Genomic DNA, 17316 nt, shown 5'->3' on the forward strand with positions numbered 1-17316 from the left:
TTGTTTGTTTGTGCATCCCAACCAGCCCAGCAACAGTGGCTCGGCCAATGGAATGAGTTTGGGGCAGGGCTATCTGCATGACTGACTAATGGCAGACACAGGGAGTGTTTGGTCATAATTTTTTGCAAATTTAGCAAATAATACTTCAGTTTGGTCAGAATTTGTGCCAGTTTGGCAACATGCCGAAGAAATGACACATTTTACCTTTAATATCTGGTACTTTTTTTTTTTTTTTTTTTTTTTCTTGCTCTCCCAGCTGTCCACAAGTCCTTGGCTTATTATCCACAACAATTGTGGTTGAAAAGTAGTTTGAGCTTTTTTTCTTTAACTTATCACTACCAAGGCAAACAAACTCATATAACCTCATATTCAAAACGGTTTTTCTCAGCCATGGGAAAGGATCAAGAGGAAGTTATGGATGAGGGCTTGTACACATGGCTATTTTTGGTTGCCCAGGCTGAGCTTTGTGGCAATATAAGATTTCTGCACTGGGACATCAAATCTGAAAGCAGTGTATAACTTTTTTTTATTTTATTTTTTTTAATATATATAAAAATAAATAATTTCAGACAAAAACATTTAATTTTTTTTAATTGTAAAATGCATTTTAAATTATATTTTTATGTAGAATTTTAATAATATTTATTTGATTATGTGTAGTTTTATTTCTTAAAAATAGCCACTTTGGAATCAATTTATATTACTGAAACACACAAAAACAAATGCTCTCTGCTAGTTGCTTCGCCTTTAAAAATGTATTGATTTCTCGGGCTCCCAGCAAGCTTAATGCAATCGATAGCGATGGCCTTTCAAGATCGGCACCAGTATAAGCATACCATCCTCTCATGCACAGTTACCTCTTCACAGCCACACACACTCTCCCTGTGTATGCCCCTCACACCCCCAGGTAATGATTGTCCTTGGGCAAAAGAACAGTTTGTCTACATTAGGAGTGAAGTGTTCCTAATGGGATTGTTCTCCCACTTTGGTAATGATGTTATGTTTGAAGGGCCAGTTTGGTTCTGTAATGAAGGTGAAAGAGATTGCAGCACACTTCTCTTTGACCTCTGTTATCTCTGTTATCTGTCTTTTCACCGCCTTTCATCCCACCTCAGCTCTCACCAATTCTGAAGAAGATCGATAGTTGTTTATGTTTGCAGTGTGCTCAAAGATCTGCCTCGTTGGTTATGTGGCGATAATGTGTGCAGGTGTGATCTGTCCTTGTTACTCTGGGTGAGGGCAATCAAAGAGGTGAGACTGTGATTTTTATTACTTTTGAAGGGTTGCTCAGTGTTATCAACACAATATAAAGCTCTTTTGGTCTTAACATTGTGTATTTACAGAAGAACTGTAATGAGCTACATGTGCTTAAATGAGAATATTTTGTGAAACTGCTTGTAATAATTATACATTGTTATGTTCTGGGTACAGGTAGTGGTGAGAAAAAAAATGTCACAGGTCAGTTCCAGTGGTGAGAGGGGTTGTGAAACAGCAAATCCCAGATCAAATGACAGAACAGCACAATATTAAAAATAACCAATGCAACATTTTGTTATTTACTTGCAGTCCACTTAAATTTATAAAATTAAATTTAACTATGTTGGGACTATATTAATATTTTTTGCTGGCATTAGGCTAACAAAAACTTTTCTAATTTCTAGTTCCAAGCATCCTTTGCATGGGCCCGGACCCATGGGTTTTTATATAGGGTGACTTTTTTGTTTACTTTTGTGTTATATTGGAATTTATAATTAGTTCTGTTATGTTGGAGTTTTGAGAGTAGCTGTGGTGAGGAGTGGAGATTTCCTTTTTCACTACCAGGCATTTCAGTTGAGTTTACTTGGTAAATTTATGTTAAGAAATCCTATTTACATATTGTTTCCATCTTTCCAACCACTATGAAATTGACGACGACAGAAGTCGCAAATGATCCGCAGAAAGTGGTTTTTTTTGTGTGTGTGTGTGTGGGGGGGGCTGTCTGTACTGTTTTAAATGGTTATTCTGTTATGTTTCAGTGCTTCACTGTTGCGACGCATCTCGTTTTTTCAGTCTTAAACCCAAGACTCTGAGTCATATAAAAGTAAAAAAATTTAATTAAAATAAACCGCGAAAAACCTGGCTGCACGTTCTGTTCAGTTGTTGCAACGCAAGAACGTGTCCCGTGTGAACCACCATTATTCCAAATGTGAATGAACGGGGATTTCAGAAATCTAAAGGGCGACATTTGAATAGACCTTTCTGCACAAAACAAAGGCGAGGAAGGACTATATAAGCATATATAAATATGAAGACCAAGACAGGTTTTTACTTCAGTAAATATTTCTCATGGTGGGCTTATTTTTAAAAGTAAGTTTACAACCGTAAAGCTACTGAATGTTACTGAATCCCAGAAAAGAAGATGAAAAAATAATAATATAATAAAATGTTATATTTTCATATGATATTTCTATGTCTTGTTGAGGAGTCGTCTGTCAGCATATCACTCAGACTGTCCTGCATCTCTACTCTGCATATCAATGTTCACTTTCCCTTCTTGTTCCCCAGACTCAGTTCAATGTGTTTCTCCTGCAGGAGGTTCTCTGGCAGGGAGAGGCCAGGGTGGGGTTGCAGACCAGGGAGAGAGTTTCAAGTTCAAGTGCAAGATTACATGTTCCTCACCAAGAGGAAGAGCTGAGAAAAAAGTGTGGTTACTAAGCTGAGAGGTGTCATCTGAATGCTGCTGTAACCTTAACAGCACATTGATTCCGAATGAGAGAAAAAGTGAACAAGAGAAGCCAGGGAGAAAAATCCACCCCTCTGCTTTCTCTTCACTGCTACTCTCCTCCTCTTTCCCTCCCACTAAGATATTCTGTCTGAAGCCACCCCCTTCTCTCTCTCTCTCGATCTGTCCTCTCTCCTACACATGCACATACTATTAAACACCACTTTTCTTCTTTTTCTTCGTCTCTCATCAGGTCGTCTTTTAGTGCACCGTTTTAAGAGCCTCTAGTATTTCTGTTTCTCTGGAGAAACCAGCTCAATGCAGCTCTCTCTCTCTCAGCTGTGTATCACACACTGGGATAGCCTGTTTCTCATTGAGAGGCCCTTTTTTTACTTGTAACACACAAGTCTTGCTCTCTTTTCAGTGCAGGTTTCCCTCCCCCTCCCCTTCTTCTCTACACTTATCCGTAAAGAAAGGAAGGAAGCGGAAGAGAGAGGTGTTTGTGAGGAGGAATGATGAAAAGGCAGAGAGAGAGAGAGAGAGAGCGAGAGAAGGAGGGGGTAAAAGAAGAGAGCAAGACTGAGGAGAGTGGACTGGCAGAAACGTGAAATACGAGAGGGAGAAGAGTAAAGTAGGAGAGGAACCCGTAAGAGGAGAAACGAGGGATGGCTGACCTGGAAGTGGGCAAAATCGAGGGAAAGGAAGCCACCGTTCTATTCCAACACTTGCTGGTATTTCGTTTTTACACTTTGCTTTTGTTTTGGTCATTTCTTGTCTTAATTTTTCTGATGAATTCTGTTTTTATTTTCTTTTTTTTTTTTATGGTAATATGTCCCGATATCATTCCTGGGTTTTTTATTAGTGTATAAATGTGCTTTCTGCTTCTTTACATGCAAAAGTAACCGTCCATTTGCAGACTTTAAGTACTTTTCCTTCCTTTTCCATCACATTTTCCTCCCTGCAGCAGTCACGTTTTGTTTTCTTGTGCGACACGTATTAGCTTTGGTTGTGTATTTTTGTTAGACACTTTATTGTTAACAGGTTAGACTAATATTCATGACTCCTCCAAAAGGCTAAAATGGGGCCCGCAAGTCAAGATGATCGCATAAAAGCTTTAGTACTTACCATTTGCATCAGTTAAATTAGTTCTGCACTGATGTACTTGTAGAGAGTGCGATCTTTATGTAAAGTCAGTCCTGGCCTCCTCAGTTTGTGCCACTTTTGTTTCACTTGAATCGTTGAAAGGTAGCATAGTCCCTTTATTGGGGTGTCCCCTCTTCTCTCTCCATACCACGCTCCTCCCATCACCCCTCATCCCCGCTGTCTGTCTTCATCCGTCTGCACCCTTGCGAAAAGGTTCACCGATGTAACGCTTGTGTTCATCGAACCAATGAATACAGATGTTAGCATTAATGAACAGTTTCCCCCTTTCTGTGTTTATTCTCCTTCTGTGTTTTTATTCTCCTCTTATGATTTGAAAACAGCATGCTATCCCATCCTCTGTCTCTCTGCTTGCATATGTGTTTCTTTCAGGGTTTTACATCTCACATCTGACTGCATAACTGTCTCCACGGTGATTATCCTCTGCTGCCTGTAAACACTATGAGTTCTTCATGAACTTTGCAGTGTATCATCATTTAATTGCAAAAATGCATTCCTTTTACTGCCTAAAAGTTTTAAATTACAGATGACAATTTGGTTAAATGTTAAAAGAGCATGGAGGTAGTAAATAATAGGAAAGATTCTTGAACATCTTCCATCTAAACCTCAATCCATGCATGAAATGTGAGGATGTAGAACAAATGTTCGGAGCAAACAGATGAGTCTAATGCAGTGCTTCTCAACCAGGGGTCCGGGGCCCACTAAAGGGCCTCAGCAAACTTTTGCGGGGGCCCTCAAGATAGTTAATCATTTTAAATAAGATAATGCAACTAAATTAAAGATATTTACCTTTTTAATTATTATTTTTATGTCTTTGAAGAACCAGGATTGCCTTGGTCTTGGGAAACCTGAATATATGTGGAAGACTTATTTTGAAAGTGTGGTTTCTAGATCTGGGACTGGAATAATGTAAATTAATAAAATCCTATAACATCATGGGGAATGTTATAATGAATATACATTTTTCTAGTTACGCCAAGCTCTAAAATATATTATCGGTTAAAAATGTATGAGAAAAAATATCTGTAAAAATTCTTATACTTGATCATATCCAGCAAATCATGAACAACTGGAAAACAACTTCAAAAATTGTTAAGTCAAAAAGTTTGAGAACCACTAATGTCTAATGTCTGTCAGTTGTATACATAAAGGGGGTTAGCTAGGCACCAGAAAGGGGAAAAATATGGTTTTTATCTGTTTTAGGTTATATTGTCATACAGAACATAGGAACTCACTTTTTGACTGTCCCTGTTTCACTTGTGCTTTTGTAGTCTGTGTTAATCAAATCCCAAAAGAATGGATCTTCCAGTTGCTTTGATGTTTGTGTGCTATACACAAAAGACAATATAGAGCCCATTATATATATACAGTGGATGCAGACAGTAAACTGATGCGCCAGTATATTTCTGTCCTAAAGTAGTACTCCAAACGCTCGCACTGTTTCTAACACGAAGGACAAACGGATTTGCCAATCATTGCAAGCGATATAACACGTCCAGTATAGTCAGTCCCAAGCTGTTGTGGCATTGTAGACAACTTGCACCAAAAATCATGTCAGTCCAAATGTAAAAAATTAGGAAAATAAAACAACCTCAATAGAATGGAGCCAAAGAGGCAGTTACGGCAAATACAGTAGTATACAGCAATATTTAAAAAAATTCTCTGTATGTGGGGTTTGACGTCAAATTCCCATGATGCAAAGGGTATTACAATTACTTACTGTAAAAGGAATTTACAGTATTATACTGGGTGATATACAGTAAATAACTAGAAATTACAGAAATGTCTAACAGTGTACTACCTTAGTTTCCTAGAATTTTGAAACTACATTCATCATTGGCTCACAAGTGCATTCATACAGTGCCACATCAATTTCAGTACAACAAATGAATCACCTTGAGCCTCAAGTATTGAATACTACCAGCAGTACAAAACAGTATAAGGGCCATTGACTCTCCATATGTTCAAGTGTCTCAGATTGCTTGAGCCCCCCTCACTGAAGTGCTCGGGAAATCAGTAGGTTTGACATCAGTGCTGCCTCCTCTCTTACAATTTCTCACTGAGGGATAGAATGTGGAAAATTCATTTTCATCATCATCATCAAAAAAAAAAAAATAGTAGTGGACATAGTGGACCTCCACTGCTACTGTTTTCTTTTGTGCAGTACTTCAGTTAACTTCAGGCGTTTACTATTAGGCTTAAATTCTGTATTGTTAATTGGTTCAACATTGTGCAATCAAAGTAACAAAGATTTATTCATGACTGGTATTGTCGTATGGAGATGGCATTTGCTATTGTGAAAAAAACCCAAAAAACTTTATTCCTATGGGCTCTGTATAAAGATAGCATTTCTACATGTAATATAAACAGTTTACCTTGTTCTTCTGGTATCCGTGAATGTGTCTAATTGGCCTAAACTTAAGTGGTTACTGTATATTTTTAGGTAACCTTACTATTGACTGAGGTCTAAATGTCTCTTTCATCAAATCTCAGCCCACTTCACCATCCAATTAATTAAGACATTTGTTGGGGAGCTGATGCCATTCTCAACAACAGGTGGATATGTATTACATTCAGTGGAGAAAAAATGTATCTTAGAATTTTTTGTTACATTTTTGAAAATGATCCTGTTTAGAGTCTGGTAAGCAAATATTTCTGTCTTCTTTAAATGGCTTATATGACTGGTAAAAAAATGTATTCAGTGTAACTGTGCTCATTGAGTGTTTAATTAACTTGATTCATGAGATGCTGATCATAATGGCAAACCTTAGTTGAATACATTTTTTCAGTTATTGTTTAAGTGAAATGTAATCCCAAATTTTAATGGCTAATTCACTCGAAAAAAAAAAAAAAAATCATTATTGTCTCACCCTCATGTTGTTCAGTTTTGTTTATTTTAACTAACGTAAAAAAAAAACTAACGTAAAAAATAAACTATTACAAATTTTCAGTAATTAAAATAAAGGTCAAATATAGCAAAGTGAAGTATAGCGGAAATAAATAAACTGTAGTTGACATACTGTAATTGCTAAAACCAAAGCTGAAATAAAAATAAAGTAATATAGAAATATTATAAAATAATAAAAATGACTAAAGCACATAACCTAATAATAAAAATGTGCACTACAATTAAAATGAAAACTTCAAAACATTACATTATAAATAAAAACATTCTAAATAGTAATAATACATTTCAATAACAATGATGGCATCCCAACCTGCAGGACTTCCTTTCTTCTGTGTAAAACAAAAGAAGATATTTTGAAAAATGTCTCATTTTGTTTTTAGCCACACAGTGAAAGTCAAAGGGGTCTGAAACAAAACAACAATTTCGTATTACACAGAAGAAAGAAAGTCAAACAATTTGAAATGACATATGAGGGTCAGTAAATGAAGAGCTATCCCTTTAAGAATAATGTGTATTTATTTGAACTGAAAGGCAGTATTTCCTGTGGAGCTATAGTGGAGGTGATGTTTTTCAGGTGATATTCTGCACCTGCATAGTCAAATGTGCTGACAGTATGGGGCTAATTAACAGTTGCCTGACTGCTGTAGTACTGTGTGTTTACCTGGAGTGCTGACGTATGAATTGCTGGAGAAGAAATGATATCACCGGCTATTATGTGTTCAGTATGTGTGCACTATACACTTTTACACAGTGAAGGTGACACAGAAGTGTTAGTATGCTTGACCAAGTGAGAGTGACATTGTGTCATGATTGTGTATAGTCGCACCTGAGGTTTGCTAGCATGTGTATAGCGCTTATGATCATATGTGGGTGTGTGTGCGTACAGTGGTCGCGTGGGGGTTAATATCTGCCGTCCAGAGGAATGTGTTTCAGGTCAGCAATGAGAATTCCTCAGTTCTGCATTAGTAGGTCACAGTGCTGCTGCTTGCCTCAGCAAACTCCCTCACTAGCGATATTCTCTCATTTTCTCACCTTCTCCACTTCCCTTCTTTTGCTTTAGCTAGGTCTCATTTTCATTTTTCAACCTTCACTTTTCCCACATGGAATTGTTATGCATCCTCTCATTCTTTCTTTGTTTCCTCTCTCTCCTGCTAAGACGACTGAGATATAGGGGGTTGGGTGAAAAGGGGGAAAGGCTATATGTGTGTGTTTGTGTTATATAAATGTAGACACGTGCACCGTTCACTCTTGCCGCCTAGTGCTTATATTTGCATATGATTTATGTTGAAGATCTTTCTTATAACCAGATGCCGCCCATTTCAGTCTCCTCCTATGAAGAAAAGAGGGAGTAGCAACAAGTTCAAAAGTTTAGGGTAAATAAGATTTGCTTTTGAAAGAAATTAATACTTTTATTCAGCAAGAATGCATAAATTGATCAAAAGTGACAGTAAAGACATTCATAATGCTACAAAAGAGTTATACTATTTCAAATAATGGCTTCCTATTAATCAAAGGATCATGAAAAAATGTATCGTGGATTCTCTACTGTAAACAAAAAAATTTCTAAAGATTTCTAAAGGATCATGTGACACTGAAGTAGGGCTGGGCGATTTGGCCAAAAATTAAAATCTCTATTTTTTTTCAGAACATTTGACAGATTTTAAATTTTTTATGATTTTTAACTAGTCAACTTGAAAATGTAACTACGACATGATTCAAGTAACTTTTTCTTTATTAACCCTCTAGTAAAAGAAAGTTATATTCCAAGTGCACCACAGTTGCTTGTGACTGTCCCATTGACTGCCAAACAAATAACTTAAGTTAAGTACCTTTGCAGAAAAGATGCATGAACTACAACTACATATTGTACAAACTTTTCTTATACATATTATATGTTCAGAAATATTACAAGCAAAATGCTTTAGAAAAAATTTCACGTGCGTGGACATGCGGTTGGATCGTTCTTTTCTTTTTACTGTTATCATTGGCATCTGGTCAAAGTGTCTAATTCTAACTTTTGGTAATATTTCTATTCAAAATCGTGATTCCTCGATTTCTAAAAAATACAATTGTGGCAAAACATTAAATTCAAGTTAATTGATAAAATCTGAAAAATCCAGAAAATAAAAAAAACCTACACTGAAGACTGGTGTAATGGCTGCTGGAAACCTTAAATTGTAATATTTCACAATATTACTGTTTTTACTGTATTTCTGATCAAACAAATGGCACCTTGCTTTAAAAACATTATAAAAACTTATTGAGCCCAAATGTTTTTATGGTAGTATACTATATGCTGCATCTGCTCATCCAGAAGTAGCCTACAGTATCTAGCACCCAGAAATGAAAAATTTCCATCATTCATGTTATGTAAAATGCAATATAGGGCAACATATGCCACATATTCACTAGCGTGCAAATATGCAAACTGGGGTATTATGTACTCATTCACCTCCGAAAGCAGGGCGTTATTTGGTTTTAACTTTACAAATTCAGTTGAACATATGGCCTGCAGCTTCAGGGTGGACCCGCTTTTCAATTGTACCTTTGTTCCAGTCTCAGTGCTCTTTTATTTGTGTTGTATCCCTGTCTTTCTTGTGGAGATAGCTTTCTCTTTCTTGGCTTTCTCTCTCCCATCTGTGTCTGCACTTTGTTCATGTCTGCATCCCAATCTCCTGCCTGTCTCTGTTATCTTATCCTCTGATCCTACACTGTCCAGCTTGTTATCCTGCTCTTTCTTGTTTGTGTGTGTGTGTGTATGTGTGTGTGTGTGTGTGTGTGTGTGTCTGCTCCCAAAAAAACTGTATTTGTGTCACACTCTGTCCCCAGAGCTCGGTATGTTTCTTTAAGCCCTTCTGGGAATCAGGGAAAAGAGAGGCATAGTCTCGACGGAGTCAAAGGGTATTTTAGTCCATTTCCCAATTTAAAAAAAAAATTAATAATAAATAAACAAATGAGAAACTAGGTTTATTTTCACATCTGAATAAATAATGAATGGTTATATTTAGATTTGACTTATCAACTACATTGTTAGTTGTGCGTTTATTGTTGTGACATCAAGGCTTTGAGCTTCATTAATTGTGAAGACAATATTAAAAGATGCCTTAATGATATTAAGATTCATTAAACTAAAGGGTTTTATGCCGTATCTTTCTTGCTTTTACAAGATGGAGATGTCTTGGATTAGATGTCTAAGCTAAAGCTAAGGATCTCCAGTCATTTAACACAATTACTATTTAATTTTTTTTTTTTTAAATATATTTTAAAATGAAATTGTTCCTGTGATGCACACCTTTAGAAATCATTCTAATATGCTGATTTGTTGCTCAAGAAACATTTCTTATTATTATCATAAATGAATGTAAAAAATGTTGTAAAAAACAGTCTTTTAATTAAAAAAAAAGAAAGTCGAAAAGAAAATCATTTATTTCAAATGTTTTGTAACAATGTACTGCTTTCTTTGAACGTGTCCTTGCTAGAATAAATATAAAATTTGCTAAAATGCTGAACCCTAACTTTTGAACAAATGTGTATATATTTTAATTTTTCATTAGTTTAAAAAAAACAAAAACATTCTTTTGGCTGCCATATTGACATTTTGAGAATTTATCAATTTATTATTTATCAGTACAAGCTTTGTTGAATCTCTCAGCTCAGTGTAGAACCACACATAAAGACAGCAGACTCTTCGAAGCAGCATCAAATACCCAGCAGCTTCATAAGAAACATGTTTTTTTATGGATGCTTAAGGCCTTTGAGGGACAGTCATGGGGGAGTTGGATAGAATTTGCCTTTTTATGGAAGAATGGATGAGGAAAACGACTGTATTGTTGACTGGTCCAATGGCAGTGAAAGTGAAAAGATGATTGGTTAAAAAGCAGCTGTGGCTTTTGGGTTCATGCAGTTAAGAGGAACCAGACTGTAGGATGAAAGCTGCCGTAACCATGGTTCCCCTTCTCGGGGTGTTTGCTTAGAGCAATGAAAGGTCAGGAAACAGATCAAGCACAAACACTTGTGAATTGTTCAAGTTCAAGGTGAAGTTTAACAGCTAATGGAAAACATGGTAGAGTATTGAGACATTGTATAGTATGATGTGGTTAGTTCTGCTATTACGGTTTGGTCACAGTGAGAAAAGCATGTTTGATTCTTAAATGACAGTTGATAGCACTTCAGCAGTAGTATTTCCTAATTAATATGATGAATGCACCATAATCTCAAACGCTCTCAACTTGTGTGCATTAATTACTAGTCACTCAGTGAACTCTGTGTTGTTGGCTTCACGCCATGCTGTTGATTTGAGCCTGACCTGAGTTTCTGCCAGTGGATTTAAATGGTCATGCAAAGCTAACCAGTTAAAGTTGACACAATAGATATTTATCAGCAGAGAACATATCAGCAGGGAACAGAGACAGATACAGAGAAATGGCTAAACAATAAAGGAGTCACAGAGTGATCATACAGCATCATCCTCTGGTGAAGGAGGTGATTTGTGCTCGGCTGTGCCCGTCTGCCCTCTCAGACAATGTACAAGGTCACAGCCAGAAGGTCAGATGTCAAAGCCGAGGAAATGTGACACTTCCCTTCCCCCCAGCTCTTGTCCGACGACCTCCTGTGTTGTGTCTGCTTGGCTGATATGTGTCTGTATTTAACCCCCCATGGGATGCCCATTATCATGTGCTGTTAACACACAGTCAAACTCTTTATCCTGTCTTAAAAATCAGACAGGCACTTCAAAAATATCACTAAAAAATCACATTATTTTGGGGACAATTATCTATATCATTTTTATTGTATTATAATAAAATATATTTGATTGAAACTGTACATTTATATATTTCATTTAATTCTATGTTTTATTTAATATATATTTATATAATTATGTTATATAACTATAATAAAATAATTGTTCACAAAGGGTGGATGATTAAATGGTTTTAAGTGACAATAATGACATCTATAATGTTATAAAAGATATTTTTAAATAAACGCTGTTCTTCCAAACTTTCTATTCATCAAAGAATGAAAAAAGAAACAAGATTTCCACAAAATATTAAAGGGATACTCCAGCCCAAAATGAAAATTTTGTCATTAATCACTTTACCCCCATGTTGTTTCAAACCCGTAAAAGCTTCGTTGGTCTTCGGAACACAATTTAATATATTTTCGATAAAAATGGGAGGCCTGTGACTGTCCCATTGACTGTCAAGTAAAACACACTGTCAAGGTCCAGAAAAGTATGAAAGACATCGTCACAATAGTCCATCTGCCATCAGTGGTTAAACTGTAACGTTATGAAGCAACGAGAATACTTTTTGTATACGAATAAAACAAAAATAACAACTTTATTGTTGAATAAAGTTGTTATTTTTGTACAAAAAGTACAAAAAGTTTTCTCGTCGCTTCATAACATTACGGTTGAATCAGTGATGGCAGATGGACTACTCTGACGATGCTTTTCATACTTTTCTGGACCTTGACAGTGTAATTTACTTGTCAGTCTATGGGACAGTCACAAGCAAAATATCTTAAATTGTGTTCCGAAGACGAACAAAGCTTTTACATGTTTGGAACGATATGGGGGTTAGTGATAAATGACAAAATTTTAATTTTGGGGTGGAGTAACCCTTTAAGCAGTAATTAATAATATCGAGCAAATCAGCATATTAGAATAATTTCTAAAGGGATCATGTGACACTGAAGACTGGAGTGATGATGCTGAAAATTTAGCTTTGCCATCACACTAATAAGTTACATTTTAAAATATATTTATCACTTTAGATCTATTTTACTTTATATAATTTTTTAAAGTGTAACAATATTTTGAACTATTACTGTTTACTGTATTTTTGATCAAATAGGTGCAGCCTTAGTAAGCATAAGAGACTTCTTTCAAAAACATTAAACAATCCTACGAACCCTGAACTTTTAATAAATATGAAAAATATATTTATATAACAGAATTGCAATTATTTAATTTATGTGTGCATAATTTTCAGCTGAAGGCTTCCTTGAAGGTTTTATCAGATTTAGCAAACTTCTGAGGACCAATTTATACCCAAAGTAAACACACACACACACACACACACACACACACACACACACACACACACACACACACACACACACACACACACACACACACACACACACACACACACACACACATTCACATAAATTAGGTTCTGACTCACCCCTTTAACAGAAAGTCAATAACAGCACAGGAATGATTAATCAGTGGCTCCATTGTCCAATTCCACCAATTCCCCCTCCTCTCTCACACACTCTGGGCCCCTCTTATGGCACAGTATTGATCTGAATGCATTTGCCTTCCATTTATCCACTGAACACAAAGAACTGTGAACTCACCCGGTACTGTGCCCAAATCCATCTAGGGAGGGATCACTTGCTTGCCATAGACATGCATAAATAGGTTTAGGGTAAGTGTTAGTCAATGGAAATGTACTCTGCAACAGCTTTAGCCTGTTTTTCTTTTTTCTGCTTTTTCCCTCATGAATTAATTGACAACATCTCACATACTGTTGGTCATGTGTTATGAGGTCACGTTATTTGGCAGCGTGATACAAAATTACATATTGCAGCACACCAGCAGAGAAACTAGATAATAAATTAGATAATAAAAGTCAATATTCAGGCATAAGACATTAACATTCAGGAAATGGGAAAGCTGTATATCATGCTGTGTTGAGTATAGGATAAAAAATTGTAATTAAATGATGGAGTAGGTTGTGGGAGTTAAAGGAGCCACATGAACAATGGATTTGATGCTGAAAAACTATACTGAAAATTCGACAGATTTGCACTTTCTTTATGGAAATAAAATAAGAAGATAAATATTATTGTCAGAAATCTGTGTATTGTGATGAATATACTTATATGCTTTCAGTGTATATTCTGTAGATACATACCATATTTGACATTTATCATTTTCAAATATTTATTTACTCATCTTTTAAAACATGCTCGTCAATTGTCATGTTTAAGTGTTTGTGTGTTGCTGTTTGTCTGTGTTCCTATCTGAAAACCAGCAGAGGGATTTGAGAATAATTTGACGGACAGCCTATTCAAAGCCCTCCCTGTGTACCCTATCATTGTGGTTGCTGAGAGTCAGGTTGCCATGACACCAGACTGTTTTGTCTGCCCTTTGACCCCTTTAAGAGGTGCTTTGGTCAATCAGGCATTACCCACGAGGGGCCGACCAAGGGGGGAAAGATGGGGCGACATTTCCTCTCTAAAAATGAGGTACAAAAGGTGCCTCTATACATCCGTGGTATGCAGGGGTACCGGCATAGTTATGGGGAGGCACAGGCGTGCACACACAAACAAAAGGCACAGATGAATGTATCCATGGCACAGTTCTGCCTTGGATAAAAATGAAAGGATCTATGAGGTCCCTTGTGTAGACGGAGCTCGTGCTTGTGATAAGTGCAGCTACCACCACAGGAAAGGTTTTCAGACGAATGCTTAATAGAAAGATTAGAATTGGGCAGTTTGATGGTCAGAAAGGTTGCTGAGAAATTGACTTTTAGAGACAATTAAAGATGAGGATAATTCAAAAACACTGAATTATTGTGGCAGATGAGTAAAGCATTAATGGATAGGCATTATTTCTGGTTTTAGAGGTCATTTGTATGTTTTGGTAGATTTCAGTTTTGGTAAAGATTTAATAATAGTAAAAAAGGGGGGTAATATTTCACCCATCAAAAGTCATAAAAAGTGATTACAGACCATCTTATCCTGCTACTCTGATCTGCTGTCTGATCTCTAAAGATATCACCAAACCTATTAATGTAATCGTATAAATATGCGTACAGAAGGACCACTTTGGCAATCATGGATAGTAAAAGGACTATCAAGCATAATATAAGTCCTATTTACACTTGACTTGAGTGAACTAACGCCTGCCAAGCCTTTGAAATTAATCCTCTCTAGCCAGAACTGCAGCATGCATCCTCCTCTCCTCCGAGGATTGTTGTGACTCGCTGTGAGTCCTCGTCAGGACTGATAAGATTAGCGTGGGTTCTGTTCTCACCCTAGGACACAAAGTATGTGGAACAGAATAACAGCTCATGGGAATTTATGTTGCTCTGTTAAATAGTGTTAGATACGTAATGCTTCAGACTATGAAATTGGCCTGGAACAGAGAATTTGTTCAGTTTTCTCTCCCTGATAGCCGCATAAATGCAGATAATCAGTGATGAAAATGAACTTACTTTGATTTCTGAAGGCTCCTTTCATTTCGTTTTATTTCCATCGTGAGCGCTGACCTGTATGTGACCTGTTTAATATGGTGTATGCAGATAAGATTACTACCAGGCAGAAGGGTGGATTTTGTTTTCTCATGCAGATGAACACAGAAGCCTGTCAAAACAGACATAAAATATGAATTACATACCAGAGATCTGGGGCTGGAGTTTGTTTATATTTAAACACGTATGTGCATTCTTGGCATGATGTCACAATTATCTGGGTAAGATGATGCATCATGGGAAAACCCCGGGTGTCTGGATAAAAATGAAAAATGAGATGCTTACAAGCATAAGGCAGAAATTAACTTCATCAAGCTTATTTAATTACATAAGAATTATTAGTTCAATCATTCAAATACACCGTGGTCCAAAAACTCTCTAGACTCTCTAGACTGCTCTTAAAAATGTATGAATGCCTTTGAATTATATAACAAAATATCAAATCAAGCAAGACTGTGATGGCAAAGCTGAATTTTCAGCAGCCATTGTTCAAAAGAACAGAAATGATTGGAAATAGAAATCTTTTGTAACAAGATAAACATCTTTACTGTCACTTTTGATTAATTTAATGCTTCTTTGATTAATAAAATAGGGGTGTAATGGTACACAAACATGACGGTTTGGTATGTTCCTTGGTATCGATGTAACAGTTTATATGGTTTCGGTTCATGCAGTTTGATTTCTGTGGCATTTATTTAACAAAACAAAACAAAAAACAACAACATTTGAACAGTAGTGTTTTTCTGAGAAATAAATGATTAAAAATTGATGCCACTAGGTTTGTTATCTAATGCAACATTTATAAAATTTTGAGTTTGTGTTGTGTCAAGATGTGTCCAAATAGTTACTGTTGCCACTGTGTGCACAACTCCATTCATTTGTGCATGTTATATGTTTGAAATCACCAGTCCTTTGTCTTTTTAGAAGCTGTGATGCATCACCTGAGATCTGCTCTGGTGCTCCTCAGGGACTACAGGTGTTCACTCATACGACATAAAGCTCAAAGGAGAACAGCTGGTCAGTGATCAGGTAACCATACTTTTCTCTCCCACCATCATTCTCCACCCTTTGTCTTCTCTACCTATAATGTTCACACACCAGAGCTGAATACCACCTATGAATCGAAACTTTAAACTCTTAGAACCTTTTTTTTTTGTGGCACCAAATAGTTTTGCTATTGTTCAGTATGAGTTCCTCCAAGAATGTTGTATGTTCTTCTGCATATGCTTCTAATATCTTTCCCATTTCTGCCATGGTTTGTATGTTTCCTTATGAGTCAGCTTTCATCATAGAAATATTTGTCGAATGGCCTTACATTCGAGTTTTGTTTCCCACTCTTTTCTTACATTAACAGCCGAAGCTGGATGTCAAGTTGCTCTCTGAATATTTCTGATTGCTCCTGAATATCCTTGGCATTCCATTGTGCACTTACAATGCCAGCTGACCTTCATATTTTGCAGTTGACCAGAGCTGTGCGTGTGTATTTCTCTTTTCTCAGCAGCAGAGCTCAGTCCCACCAACATGCCTGGCATACAGCTAACCCCTCTGACGTGACTGACAACTCTGCCCTAGCAACCGCTTGGCACGTTGCCGGGCTGCCCAGGGTTGCCAGGGAAAGTGTTCCCATAGCAACACGTTTAACCATTTTATTTGCCACCTTGAAATGTAGCGAAGGTTTTGCAAAGAGGCAGAAAGGGATTACTGCTGAAATTTGCCCAGGAAGAAAATGTGTGGAAAGGTTATACGATTTTTGTGATTCATTTTTGCAATTTATTTTTATATTTACTTTTGATTTTTGTATGTGTTTAGGTAACTGTTGCTAGTGCCAAAGGCAGGATTTTTTTTTTTAGTTCTTAGTTTGCGTATTTCGGTTAGTTCTTTGTCTGCTTATTTCAGTTCATAAAGGTAGAGTAGGGCGAAAAACTCCATCTCATTTTCTCCTCCAATTTCAAAATCATCCGGCATCATTGTTTTACCTTTTCTTTTTGTAAAGGCCATTTTGTTTTCTTTGCACTTTTGCTTTGTAAACACTGTGTCGGTACTTCCGTCTATGTCACACGTGACCTCTCCAAGGTGATTACGTAATGCGTGAGGTAGAGTAATTTGTGGTTAAAAAATATATACATTCAAATTTTTTTTAGATAATGACCAATCATTTCTATAGATAAGACCCTTATTCCTCGTCTGTTATTGTGTAGAGCACTTTGAAGCTGTATTGAAACGGCGATTTGGACCTTCAACCTTCAAAGTCTGGAAAAACATCCTGGAATCCTTAATTT

General features: G+C 36.6%; 1 protein-coding gene across 2 annotated transcripts in view; it reads left to right on the plus strand.

Moving 5' to 3' along the window:
- Window positions 1-2591: 2591 nt before the first annotated feature.
- LOC109091256 (sperm acrosome membrane-associated protein 6) overlaps window positions 2592-17316 on the plus strand; it is a 36496-nt gene continuing 21771 nt past the window's right edge. For both annotated transcript variants that reach the window (XM_042740974.1, XM_042740975.1), the window contains exons 1-2: window positions 2592-3432; window positions 15962-16066. The gene's annotated coding sequence lies outside the window, so the exon portion shown is untranslated. The remainder of the gene's footprint in view (window positions 3433-15961; window positions 16067-17316) is intronic.

The sequence above is a fragment of the Cyprinus carpio genome, chromosome B16 (assembly GCF_018340385.1).
Source record: "Cyprinus carpio isolate SPL01 chromosome B16, ASM1834038v1, whole genome shotgun sequence".
Classification (NCBI taxonomy): domain Eukaryota; kingdom Metazoa; phylum Chordata; class Actinopteri; order Cypriniformes; family Cyprinidae; genus Cyprinus; species Cyprinus carpio.